Here is a 12,854-nt window from a genome sequence, read left to right on the forward strand (position 1 = left end):
GTAAGACAGTCCCTCTAAGGAGTCTACTGGCTCACTGAAGTTCAAGATAAGAACTATATTTAATGCAGTGACCAAAAACTACTTCAGAAGACTCAAAGTGAAGCTTTCCCACTTCTTGTCAGAAAGGTATTGGATAGAAATTGAAGAACAAGAGATATTTTCAGAAACAGCCAATGAGCAGATTCATTTTTGAAATTATGCTTACTATGTATAAAAACAGGGTTTTTTTTTCATTCATTTTTGTGGGAGGGAGAATTGGAATGATATAGATGCAGAAAAAAAATAAGAGCATCAAAGAAGAATGTGATTCAAAGGAAAACACATTTAAGCAGGGCATTTATGGAAATAATATGTTAAATATATTATTTTTGAAGTACAAATTTTATTGAATTTTCATATTTTTATGAATATTTTTTCTTTTTTGTATATGGAAAAGCTAATATTTGCTGACTAACAAGTTGGATTTAAAAAAATAAGGATGGATAAATAACAATCTTTGTTTTAGAAGGAGTATTTATTAGAACAGAGGTCCTCTCACATCCCTTTCAATCTTGAAATTCTGTGAAATTTGCATATCCTTTGGCAAGTCATCTAAATTTCTCTAGGAATCACTTCCTTCAGCTGATAAATAAGACAGTTGGATTACATTATTTCTAAGATTTCAACTCTTCTGTTATTTTATGGACATTAATAGTAGAATCATGCCATGATGTGGCTGTTTTCATCATTTTCCTTTCCCTAGGAAAAGAGTAAGTGCAGCAGAGTGGGTAGGGATCAGTCCTGGGAGCCTGGAAGACCTGGGTTCAGCTATCAGGTAAATGTTTTAACTTCTCCATGCTCTATGAAACTGTGTTGTCACAGTGATGTCACCATGAAAAGCACTGAGTTTGGAGTCAAAAGGACTGAGTCTGAATCCTGGCTTTGCCACTTGCACCTGTGTGGATACAAGCATGTCACAACCACTCTGGGTCTCCACATCCTCATCTGAAAATTAAATGATTGGCTAGATGATCTCCTTGATCCTAGAAAGTCCCCTTGCCCTCTAAAAGTCTATTTGGGAAAGGGTGTATTCGTTGAATAATTTACAACCTCAAACAATAATAGAAATAAATTATTAGATATTTAGGTATGGAATGTGGCATATAGATTTGGGGAAGGGGTGGACAGATTTATCTTCCTAATTATTGCTTCCTTAGGTTAGAAATCACAATCATCCCTTTGGATTATTATCTATAGTGAATTTTAGAGGTCATGCAGGCTAATGGAAGAGCTTATTGTATAAATGGGAAAAATTGCATCTTTCAAATTTTTACTCCATGCATCTATTTTTCCCCCAAGAAGCAGAAAAGTCTCTTTGGTGAATATATAATCACTAAGGTGCTGACCTGTTAACTCTGTCTTTTACAAAGCTGTGCCCCCTCAAGCAGGAAATGCCCTGAGCCAACCTAATCTCCATACTAATTACCTTAACGAGGTACTAATTCCACTGACTAAATGAAATCATTAGAGGCTAACAAGTGTTAAGGATGACCAGCAAAAAAAATTCTCATGCAAATGGAGACAAATCATTGTTATAGGAGGATTATGTTTTCTCTCAAGTTCTGTGAATCAAAATTTCATTGATTGACACCTTCACAGGGCTTTACTTTTATTCACATAGCCTTTACTTTGAAATATAAAGTATAAATCATTATGGTTTCCAGGTGGGGTGGAGGTTTAGGGGGAGAACAAAATATCACATATGCAGTCACATCAGAAACACTATTTGAATTCAAATCCTCTGACACCTGAGCCAGTGACCTTCCCACTTTACTTCCAATATATGCAATATATGAAACATTTGAACGAATACTATCTGCCCTACTGATAAGGCTAAGGAGGGGGATTAAATGAAATAATCAGCCTGTCTGGGAAAGCATAAAATACTGCACAGAAAATTATTAGCATTTATTATTTAGGTAAATAAAGTTAAGGCATCAATTTTTATTATTAATTAATTCAAAAGATATTAATTTAGCCTTTATTCATGCATAGCCTCAATCTTCAAAACCACTTTAAAACTTCATAACTGAATCTCCTCCCAAAACCACACCCTCAAGTGCTCCTAATTCCTAGACAGGACTGTACAAGTTTTTAACTGGGGATTCAAATACAGAAGAAATTTGGAACTCTACCATTTTTCCTTAATAGGAAGGTGTGTGAGTAGAAAGTAAGACGGGATTTTTACAGACACAAGAAAATTGAAAGAAAGGTTTGGTATCTCACTTTCCTCCTTTATGTAATGAAGTTAGAATACAAAAATCTACATTTCTGATTTTTAATTTCCCTGAATAGTCTGTTATGCCATTTCATAAATACTCACAATGATACCCAGCAATTATATCTTTGGATTGTTAATTGAACTGTTTAGAGGGTGCTACTAATGAAGTCATCTCCCATAGGGACAAAAGTTAGCTTTCTTAAGTCTTAAGTATACCATTTTTAAAAATTCTATCATTGTCAAGTAAGGGAAGGAGAAAGGAAGAGTGAGGTTTATTCTAGAATAAACTTAAAAGTCATGTCAGTATTAAATAAAATTTGTCAAAATTAATTAAACAAGTTTCTTGAAAAAACAATATTTGCAATGGAGAGCTTTGGATTTGGTATAGTGAAAAGGGCACTGGATTAAAAGTCAGATGAGGTGGGGTTTAATCTTCACTTTACTCTATATCTGTGAGATCTTGGACAAGACAAGTATTCCCCTTTGGATATCAGTTTCTGTATTTGAAAAAATGAATAGAGGAAATCTCTGTTCACAGTCTAAATTCCAGCTGGAGCTGTGTTCCTGACTGAGAAGCCTAGCAGGAAATCCCAGTCAATTCCTGGGGAAAAACAAGTCATTGTCTCCACTTTCTTAACCTGGAAGCTGGAAGCTCTTCTTCAGCCAGCACCTAGAGAATCTGTTGAAAGAAGTAAACAAGTTTTACAAATGGGAGAGAAAGAGCAAGAACTGCAGATAGAGGGGGAGTCAAGAAGCCCAATGAAATGGAATGAAGCAATGAGGTCAGGCTTCCTTCTGGCCCAAGATCTAGTCATGTCATGTTCAAGTGACACCAATAGCAGTGCATATCAAGAGAGTTCTGATGAAGAATCCTTTGGGCGTACTTCCCCTGCCCAAATTATCCAAAGACAATTTGAAGACATAAAAGACTCCTTCATGTGCTCCACATTTCCATCTGCATCCCAATCTGCCAAAGATGATGAAAGTGAAGACAAGAGCAATGATGATAATGTTGGTGAAATCAACCAGGAAACAACCTCTGACACTTTTGACAACCAATATAAGGATGCTGTTGATATCCAGGACAATTTTAAGTACAGGGATAAGGATGACGGAAATGATAACAGATATAATGATGATGATGGTGATAGCCACACTGATAATACCAAAGAGATTGATAATTATGGCCAAGAAAGCAAAGGTCATAACACTGAGAGTGGTAGCCCTTATGGTAATGGAAGCAAGCATACTGACAGCAATGAGGACGAAGATGATGATGCCAAAAGTTCCACTGATGATGATAGCAATATTGATGAGAATCATGTTATCTGCAACACTGTTAGGTCCAAGACTGACCATGGGGAAGCCGAAAAAAGGAATGGTGACAACCTTTGTGATGAAAGCAATGATGATAGAAACAGCAATGAGGATAAAGACAGTGACTCCAGCAATGGTGCCAGTCATAATGATGATGATACAAAAAGCTGGAGCATAGTCATAGACATTCTGTCACTATTGATAATGGCAGTGATGATGCTGGTGCTGATTTTGATATGCCAAAGTGAACCTATAGCAATACCAATGCCAGTCATAGTGATAGCGGTGATAACAATGCTGTAATTCCACTGACAGTGCTCATGTCCATGATTAGGACACTGCCAACATTGACAATAGGAGGACAGGCATGAAGCACACAGAGAACTGAAGTGGACCAATAAAAATGGTGACAGGCACAATATGACTTTGTTATGTCACCCTTTAGCTAGTCCTCTTATGACAGTCACTTTTTTCTTCAGTGTTTGGGTCCCCTTTAAAAAAGGCATTTGAGGACATTTCTTAGTCATAAGAATACACTCCCTCTGTCTTCAATTCTTTGGGACCATTTGCCTGGTTAGAGGCGTTGATCCAATTTTATTTGTCAAGAAAACACAAATCCATCAGAGTGTATGTTGCAAAATGATAAGGAACAAGGATACTTTGAAGAAGAGAGATGAAACAGCTTCACTCCTCTGCAACATTTGGCAGTCCATGGGTGTGGTACGTTGCAGATATTCACAATGAACTGAGGAATTTTGCTAATTTTTTTTCTTTTCATTTTTCCCCCTCTAATAAGTATAGCCTTGTTATATGGCATGTCTCTCTCATAGATAGGAAAGAAATATTGGGGGGGGGAGGAATGAGTAATGGAAAAAGAGCAAAGTAATGTTGCATTAAATATTTTCTCTTCCTGTCTGATAATGTGTTAAATTATAGATTGTGATCTGAAACTGTCAGTCATGTATGCCTACAATTTTCACTTTTCATAAATGGACCATTCTGCCAACTTCTACATGTAAAAAAAAAAACAAAAAAAAAAGAAAAGAAAAGAAAAAATGAATAGAGTAGATTTAGATGATCTGTAGAGCCTCTTCTAATTCTAAATCATATTATGGGGTACTCCTGGATCTATATCCTGAGAATTTTTAGGGGTCAAAAACATTATGGGTGATATATTTTTACTAAAAAATTCTACTAAAATTTCCAAGTAAATAAATGGACCCATATAGTCCTTGTTAATAGCTCAATGTTAGCATGGTCAAAGGTGGTTAGTAGAGCTAATAAAAGATCTGCACTTGTCTCTGGGAAGTTTTATATGTACAAATAACTTGTTATATTTTCAGATGGCACTAACCTGCAAGAAATAGCTAACATATCAGATGATAGAACAAAGTATAAAAAAAATAAAGGAAAGCTAGAATGGTGGAACAGCTGAAATAAAATTTAACAGAGATAAATGTAAAGACCTACAATTAGGTTCAAAGAATCAATTTCACATTTACACATATAATTGGAGGTATGGCTAGACAGAAATTTATTTGAATTGATGAAAAGCTATTTAATGTGCTTTTATGTGTATTATGTGCTAAATTATTTGAAAAAGAGGTGGAGATTTTAGTGAAATGGAAGATTAATAATACAAGTCAACAATGTGAGGCTTAAAAGCCTTGGTCATAGGTTACATTGGGAGAGGCTTGCTGTCTAGAACACAGAGCATGCTGCTTCTACTATTTCAGTACTGTAAATAGAGAGAACACTGGGAATGAAATCAGGGAAACCTAAATTCAAATTTCGCCTCAGGCATTTACTAGTTCTGTAATTCTGGGCAAGTAACTGCTTGCCTCAGTTTCCTTATCTGTAAAATAGGGATAAGCACCTAGCCCCCAGCATTGTTGAGAGGATCAAATAATATTTTGTAAACTCTAAAGTGTATATGTATATATACAGGGCAGCTATTCTTCTTTTTCTCATTATTATCATCATTATTGCTACTACATTTGTTATTGTCTTAATCACAGTATATCTGGAGTACTGCATTCAATTCCAGGTGCCACATTTTAATAAAGATTACTTTTGAATGAATATCAAGGGATGAACTTTAAAATGGTAAAAATGAAGGGCCTAATTATAATGCCACAGGTAAAGAAACTAGATATAAAGAAGAGGTTTAAGGAAATGGGGGAGGTATGGAGAAGAGGCATTAGATTTCTTTTTCTCTGTCCCAGAGGAAAGAACAATGATAAGGTATGGAAGTTAAAAATAAGCAAATTTAGCTTTATGTAAGTATCTAATAAATGAATAGGTTATTCCCACAGTAGTCCTTTCCTCTAGCTGGGAGTATTATAGAAAGGATTCTTGTTCCATGATAGATTGTACTAGATAACCTCCTTTCCCTCCAAGATTCTAGGATTCCCTCAACAATACTGAGATTCAGTGTTTCCCTTATTTCCTTCCTCAAAGCCAGGGCTTCATTGGACAATGCTGAATAGCTGAACATTCATAACAGATAAATTTTAACTCCCCTAACATGCATTATCATTTCCCTCCTACCATCTTGTAAGTATTCATGGTGTTATCATCATTATTACAATGGAAAGTGCCTAATGTTGGACATTCATCAAGCACATTATAACATCTATAAAAATGTTCATTAAGGCTTTTTAAAATTTCTGAATACTTATTCAGTGGATGGGGAATGCATGGCCTCAAAGTCACATGTGGCCCTCTAGGTACTTGGGTGCCATGGCCTTTTGACTAAGTCCAATTTTTACAGAACAAATTCTTTTATTAAGGGAATATGTTCTATGAAATTTGGATTTGGTCAAAGGGCTGCACTTGAGAACCTAGAGGGCCTCAAGGCCACAGGTTTGCCACCCCTGACTTATCCCCTAATATTTGTATGTTGGATCATGATGTTCTACTGAAAAAATAAAATAAAATTTAATACACATCTTCTGTTTCCCTGTTTTGAAATGAGATAATATATGTGATAGAATGTACTAGGCAACCATTAAAGTGCTACATAAGAGTTAGGGATTATTATTCTTATTATTTATCAATATTATTAAAAGTCTAGATTATTAAAAAAAATATTTAGATCAGTACTGTCATATTCCAATTTTATTCTCTTACAAATGGGTCTGTAAGCAAAATATGTAGCTGACATTTAAATGCCACCATTAGTTGAAATGAATATGGAATGTCTGCTTGCTACCAGTTATAATAAAAATACATAATGAGGGCTAGAAAAGCTTAAGCTTTCAGTTAAACAAGTAGAACCAATCAAGCAAGTCCCTAAAGTATTTTGAAATCACAAAATTGCCTCAGAAAAAAACACAGAGGAAAATTAAGTCTCTAGTTTGCCTGAATCATAAAGAAACATTAAACAACATTCCAATATAGGTTGGCACCATTCTACAACTTACATTATTAGTGAATACTACAGTATTCACATGCCCACAGGTGAAGTGACATGCCTAAATTCAACTACCCGTGTTTCCCTGATAATAAGACCTATCCCGAAAATAAGCCCTCCCCTTACTGTGTAAGATTCCTCTAAAATAAGCCCTCCCCCGAAAATAAGCCCTATTGAGATCGCTACTGTAGTGAAGGTGACCCCTGCGCTACACGCTACATTATGGTACCCTCTCTATGCACCGTCCCCCCTCCCCCGGGTGAAATGCACGCCGTGCTCTGAGCTACATCCAATCAGAGCTGCAGCAGTGAGCGCGTCATCCTGTTCTTCCCCAGTGATTTGCTTGCTGGAGCCATTGAGAGCAGTGCTGTGGAGGAGAGCTGAGGCAGGACAACATAAGCCTTCCCCTGAAAATAAGCCCTCTGGTGTTTTTCTTTCCAAAATTTTAATAAGACAGTGTCTTATTATCGGGGAAACACGGTAGATGGCATAATCAGCAGCAGGCCCCAAACTCCTATTTTCATGATTCTGAGTCCACCTCTCCATCTACTGCATCATGCTATCTCTCTATGAAGGAGAAAAGCACATGAACTAAAATCCAGATAGAATATCCTGGATTGGGGGTTGCTAGGTTGCATAGTGAATAGAGCACTGTCCCTGGAGTCAGGAGGACCTGAGTTCAAATTCGACCTCACACACTTGACCCGTTTACTAGCTGTATGACCTTGGGCAAGTCACTTAATCCCAATTGTCCTGCCTTCCCCCTCCAAAAAGCAAAAAAAAAAATCCTGGCTGGAAGGGTCCCATATGAGGAATCAGCAGGAAGAAGTCAGGCTTCCAGATGTCAGGATTAGTCATACATTGTTCAAATCACTTCCTTGTTCTTTACCTTAGTTGTTTCATCTTTAAAATGAGAATAATAGCCCTTTCCCTGACTACTTCACATGATTATTTGGAAACTAGATAAACAGCTATGGAGCTTCTGTGTCTGTCATAAAATTACATAATCCATGCTTAAAAGGTATATACATAAGTAAGTCATCAAAATGCACCAGACCTTTAGAATATGGCTTAGATGATTTCAAAGCAGAAAATGAAAACAGAACTAGTTTCCACATGGACAAGGGACATGTATGTTTATTCTGCTTATTTGAAGACAGAGCCAAAAGTTCTAATGCTCTATAATTTTGAGCAAACTTCATTGCCTATTGACAAATGGACATATAGTAGAATCTAATTTATTAAAGTTTTATTGAACAATTGCTTCAAGAAACATCTTACAAATGCAGCCTCCTCTTAATTCTGAGGGAGAAAAACACATGAGAAACAGTATTTGTAGAATTTTGTTTAAAAAATTAAAATAACGTTTAAGTTAGATTCTACTAAGTTTTTTAATTATCAAGGGGCCAAGCAAAATTCTGTGTATTACTAAAAGAAGTTTTCTAAACAAATAAAAAGAGTAAGATTTGAAGTGTGTTATTTTTCCCACTCCTGGAAATAACTTTAAAAAATACATCATAAAAATCTATTTAGATAATTGATGTACCAATTATCTATCAATCTTCTCAAGGTCTCTATCTACTAGGCCAAATAAGCTGACAAAACTAATTCCAGGTGCTGTACTTGAAAGCACAAAAACAGTGTATTTCTTTGAAATTAAAACTGTATTTCAAAAAAATTATTCCATCATCCAAGCATTTTATTATTCAGAAAAAGTAGCCTGCTCCCCAGCCAGCCTAAAATTACAGTTAGAAAACATTTCACAGAAGGAAGGGACCTTAGAGAGTATTTATTCTAATTCTCTCCTTTTATAGACAAAGTAACTGAGGCCTCCCGAGGTTAAGTGCTAGAACCAGAACTAGAATTCCAATGCCTTGTTTCCCAGATATGTGTTCTCTCTCTGCAATATCTCAACAGCATCTCCTGTGGTTTACTTTATTTCTATAAGGCAATAGTTTTTGATGAATAAAAATCAAGACAAAGTCCTGGGCGAACTTTCTTTTCATTTTTATTTGCCCAAATGCAATATTTAAAAATTAAAGTTAAATGACGACATTTTAACAGGAGCAAATTGGAGGATGCATGACCTCCTCCCTGAGAAAGGGAGGGGGGAAGCTGTTTAGCAGCTATTGCATCTTGCTGCTTTCCTTTTGATATGGACAGGAAAATGGCAGGATGATCCAATTCAGAATGGCATGTGAAAATTATTCTCCTCCTAGACAGACAGATCATAAGAGACAAGTAATCCTATTCTCCTTAAATGAGAGAGAGAGAGAGAGAGAGAGAGAGAGAGAGAGAGAGAGAGAGAGAGAGAGAGAGAGAGAGAGAGAAAGAGAGAGAGATGGCAATGGCTCACTATGTATTTTGTAGATAGACTCAAAATACAGTTGTCATAAATGGAGAATCTTGGCAAGGCATCTCCCTTAGCTGGTCTTATGCCAGATTTAGCTTTCTAGCTATCAAGGATAGTAGAGTTAGGCTATTGTAACCCTGATTCAATGAAACCATGGAAAACCGAAAGGGCCAGATTGTCTCAGTGGATTGCAATCCTCAAACTCCAGTTCTGACCCATAGAAAACATCCTGCTCAGGGAACAGAACAGCATTTTGACTATAAGAGGTTTCTGCTCTAGACAAAGGGCCCATTTTTTATTCTGTCCTGTGTTATGCCCCAAGGAGCTACTCAGAACATGGAGCTAACCACTGACTCCAAAGGTAGCTCCGGGCTCTGATCAGTTCTGCTGAATTTGGCAGGATGTGGAGAAAGGAAACACAGAAAGAAGAGGTCCATCATTCTAAAAGTGAACTAGGCTTAGAGTCACATGACTGGGAGGTGTTTTTTAAGAGGCAGCACTGACTTGCTATGCGACACAAAATCTTGAGTTTTCAATTAATCATCAATAGAGCAGTGGAAATTTCTGCCTTAATGAACTCCTCTACAGAAGGTAAATTATATAATGCTTTCAAGCAATTAACCATTAAACTTTATGGATGGCTTAGAAATAATCACCATATAAATATGATTTAATTTTATTATCAATATTATTAACATGATTATTAACATTGTGCTGAATCAAAGGCTGAGAGTGAATAAACTAGGAAACTGTTTAGTATTAATCTCTAGCTTCTTTCAGCTTCAAGAGAAGATCAAACACTCAGAAATTCCTTGAAGAACATTTTGTGATAGCAAAATGCACTAAACCTTTATCTATATACAAAATACTTCCCAATGAGCTAAAGTAGGAATAGTATTGGACCTGGACTCAGGAAACTTGAGTTTGAACCTGTGTTCTACTGGAAACTTACTATGTGACCAAGAGTGAGTCATTTGACTCTGATAAGCTATTCTTTTCCCTTCTGTACAATGGGGATGGTTTATACTGCTCATTTCACCAGGTGATGAGAAAATCCTTTGTAATTATCCAAAAATAAAACTACATAATATCCTAGATTTGGAGCCAAGAAGGATATTATTTTCTCATTTCAAAGATGAAGAAATTAAGTCTGCAGATAGTAAATGATTTTCCAAAGTCACATATTGTATCAGAGGAAAGATTTCAACTGGATATTCTAATGCCACAACTATTGATCACACATGTCTTGAGATATTATTATCTTTGGCATGCTATGAATATCACATGGAAATTTTAAATACTATATAAACTCAATAGTAGCCATTTTGTTGTCACTATCTTTTCTTAGTCCTTATCTTTCTGGTACTCTCTGTAGCATTTGGTATTTTTTATCTCCCTTCTTCCTGGATACCCTCCATGTCATACCTTCTAAAGTTGACTATATTCCAGGTCTCCTCCTTGGGCTCTCTTCTCTCTATATGCCCTCTCTCAATAATCTCATTTAATCTGATAGATTCAATTATTATCTTTGTGAAAATGATCTCCAGATCTCTATGTCCAGATTTATTGTTTCTTCTGAGTTATACCATGGGTCACCACTCCTGGGTATTAAAATATTGTACATATGCCTCAAAGGCATTTAACCTCACTTATTTTGTTTTTTTTTCATTTTTTATTTGTTTGTTTTGGCAGTGTTTTGGGAAAAACTTAACCAAGTGATTTGCCCAGGGTCACACAGTTAGTAAGTGTCTGAGGCCAGATTTGAACTTAGGTCCTCCTGACTCCAGGACTGATACTCTATCCAGTACACCACCTAGCTGCCCCCCATTTTACCTCATTGTGTCCATAAAAAGAACCCATTATTTCTTCCCTAAATTGAGACTTCTTTCCATCTTCTTTATTTCTATCAAGGTTAATCTATTCTTCCATTCAATCAGATTTATAATCTCAGATGTCCTTAACTCTTCACTTTGCTTTAGCACCCCTCTCATATCCAATCCTGTCTAGTTATCAATTTTCCTCCCACAATGTCTTTCACACTTATCTCCTTCTCTCTACTCACATGGGTACCATATTGATGAGGCCCTTATCTGAACCACTTCAATAATCTCTTAATTGGTCTCCCTGCCTCTTTTTCAATCCCCTTTGTAGATTTTACATTTTAGATAAAACAGCTTACACGCTCTTACCTGAATATGGTCATCTATCTCCTATTTCTGTGTCTTGACACAGACTGACTTTCAAGCCTGACATGAACTCCTTACTCTCCCCCACCCCTTATGATTCCCAGTTTCTTTCAAAGCTCAGCTCTTTCTTCTACTTGAGGTTTTTCTTCATTTTTGTTCCATGCAATTAGCTTCCATTTACAATACAATAATCACAGATTTAGGAGTAGAAAAGATATCATGAGTTGTCTACTCCAACTCCCTCATTTTATAGATGAGGACTTGTGATTTATAGAGGTTATATGAATAAAGTGGAAAGAGTGCTGGGCTTGGGGGTAAGAGAAACCTGGGTACAATCCCTGCCTCTTCTAGCTCCTAACTGTAATGAGAAGAGATAAGTACATACTGCTTAAATTCTCTGATTATCAGTTTCCTCATTTGTAAGATGGTGGTAATAAAGTCTGTATTATCTAGCACACATTATCTAATATCTAATAATAACTGGAGTCAACCTCACATGCTTGTGATGATGCTAAAATGAGTTATATTATATACATTGCTTTATAAACTCTAAAACACAATATAAGTAACAGAAACATCACAAAAAATGCTTATATATCACTGATTTCCACTGATATAATTCTGAGAAGGCAATTTTTTTGGAGTGGTTGATTTTGTTGTTGTTATTTTATTTTTAGAAATCATGCACTGAATGACAGTAAGATATTCAAGATCCTCTGTCCCATGTAGAGGTTTGTCCTGCTACATGTATGTAGATTAAGAGCCTCAGAGCATTCCTATATTTTATTGGAGTCACAGGTTTGGGTCTCAATGTTAATTAGGTCTTAAAGATGGTCCTTTAGCAATTATTTAGTCTCTTTTTAATGGTGAAAACTTACGTAAAATTCACTGGAATGAAAAACTACTAAATATTTGTGATATTATACACACACATATATGTATTGTTTTGAAAGTATGTTTTAGAAGAATAGAGATTTGGATCTAGAAAGAAACACAAAAGCAATCTAAATTAAGTTTGCCATTTTAAATGTGAGAATGTGAGGCCAAGAGGGTTAAGTGATTGGTCCAAGGTGATAAAATTAGCAAGAAGCAGAGCTCATATTTGACCTTAGGTCCTCTGTCTACAGATCCAGCATGCTTCCAAACACTGCATCATGGTGCCTCACATGCAGGATCTCATTTCCTGCCCACAAAAACACTGTGAGTTATTCAGGAATAAATAAAACAAAACCAAACAAAACAAAGGATAAGAGAAGGAAAATGTAAACTTAGCAAGTTCCTGTTCTATATTCTTCCCACTATAATGTCTAATTACATAATGAT

General features: G+C 36.0%; 1 protein-coding gene across 2 annotated transcripts in view; it reads right to left on the reverse strand.

Moving 5' to 3' along the window:
- The window catches only part of SEMA5A (semaphorin 5A), a 679,502-nt gene that overhangs the window by 152,464 nt on the left and 514,184 nt on the right, over positions 1-12,854 (reverse strand). The gene's annotated exons all lie outside the window — the stretch shown is intronic.

The sequence above is a fragment of the Petaurus breviceps genome, unplaced genomic scaffold, assembly GCF_028583685.1.
Source record: "Petaurus breviceps papuanus isolate PSGF00001 unplaced genomic scaffold, PetGlider_PUasm1.0 151, whole genome shotgun sequence".
Lineage (NCBI taxonomy): Eukaryota > Metazoa > Chordata > Mammalia > Diprotodontia > Petauridae > Petaurus > Petaurus breviceps.